Source organism: Helianthus annuus, chromosome 10 (genome assembly GCF_002127325.2).
Source record: "Helianthus annuus cultivar XRQ/B chromosome 10, HanXRQr2.0-SUNRISE, whole genome shotgun sequence".
NCBI classification, from domain to species: domain Eukaryota; kingdom Viridiplantae; phylum Streptophyta; class Magnoliopsida; order Asterales; family Asteraceae; genus Helianthus; species Helianthus annuus.
Window position 1 is genome coordinate 98,236,565 of NC_035442.2, and position 1,565 is coordinate 98,238,129.

At 35.2% G+C, this 1,565-nt stretch overlaps 1 long non-coding RNA gene across 1 annotated transcript; it reads left to right on the plus strand.

Moving 5' to 3' along the window:
* The first annotated feature begins 382 nt into the window (after positions 1–382).
* LOC118482963 lies at positions 383–1,225 on the plus strand. The gene is made up of 2 exons (XR_004869378.1): positions 383–668; positions 1,032–1,225. It is a non-coding gene; the product is annotated as an uncharacterized LOC118482963 (long non-coding RNA).
* Positions 1,226–1,565: the final 340 nt, after the last annotated feature.

A 1,565-nucleotide genomic window follows, 5' to 3' on the forward strand; every position in this document is an offset into this window, starting at 1 on the left:
AAGATTAATTAATCAGCTAAGCAAGATTAATTAAGTTAACTAAGATTAATTAATCAGTTAAGTAAGATTAATTAACTAGGTAAATTAAACACCTAAATAGATATATATGAAGAAGGTGCCAGGAAGGTGTAAGAAGATATATATGTGGGTAGGAAGCTTCCTAGAAAATGTATAGGTAACTTCCTAGAAAAGCTATATGAAACTTTCTAGAAATTTCATATTTCCTACCTATAAATAGGAGCCTAGGATTTCATTTTTCTTTGCCCATTCCTTCTATTCTTCTCTCTATACGTTGGTGTTCTAACCAATAATCACCAAGGCGATATTCTGTCCGATCGATTCGGGAACCAACTAACGAATGCCAAAGTGCTGTACTTTGTGAATTTCGTTAAACGAATGCCAAAGTGCTGTCTAAACAAGACTATACTTTGTGAATTTCGTTAAGGTTCTGATCTCGTGACCATCGTTAGGTTTGATGTTGTTTTACACTAATACCTACTCCACTCTGTTAAACTATATGTTTAACCACCAGAGAATTCCGCACTCTACACTTACAATCAAATAAGATAATTAATCATTAGAAGATTCAGAACTATAAAGTAGATGCTTAATTATCAGAAGGCATAGAATCCGGAGGCTTGTTTAATCAAAGACTATATGCTAACAAGGTGAGTCATTCTCTTTTTATCAACAATGTTTTACAATACTCAAATTATTTTCAAAAGTTATAATTACAGGGATTAAGTCTTGGTTATCTTGAATCACTGGCAAGTGGGGTATTGTGCACATTACTAATTTCTCAAGGTCAGGTTCACCAACCTAACAGTGATAATCATCACTACTTGGGTGAAAGGACCCAATAGTGGTATGACCATCATCACCAGGGTGTGACACGACGCCGGATAAAAATAAGATAGTAGCCATTGTAATCGCTCTTATGCTGTAATTTATAACAATGTGTCGTTTTGTACAAAAATGAATGAACTCACCAGTATTTTCTGCTGACTAAACCTTTTTAAAACGCGTTTCAGGTAATGACAGTAGATTGGAACAAGAGTGATGATACGGCACCGAAAGGCTTAAAGAAGTGGCTTACTTTATCAACTAAATTAAATTAAGAAAACCTGGTTACATATATTCGGGTTTATCCCTTATTAAAGCTACCTTTGTAAAACATGGGTTTTATCCCATCTATTTAATAAATAATAATCTGATGTTTTCTAAACTCTAATATGTTTCCTAACTCATGGTCCTGATGAAATTTCTGCTGCAATACTTTTCAAAATAACCACCGGTACCACTTGGCTGCTCACGGCTTCCGTTCAGGGTGGGGTCGGGGGTCGTCACAGAAGGTGGTATCAGAGCCACTGAGTTAAGCCAATAGGTGTTGTGATAGTAATACTTAAGCTTAACCAAAAGAGTTAGGAAATTGCTATTAATTGATAGCACACTTGATAGTATTTAGACTTGAACCTAAGAAAAAATTGCCTTAGTATAAGCTTCGAGATAAGCTAAGTACTTGCATGGTTAAAGTATGATGGAGGTTGGTATGCCGTGAGGATAAT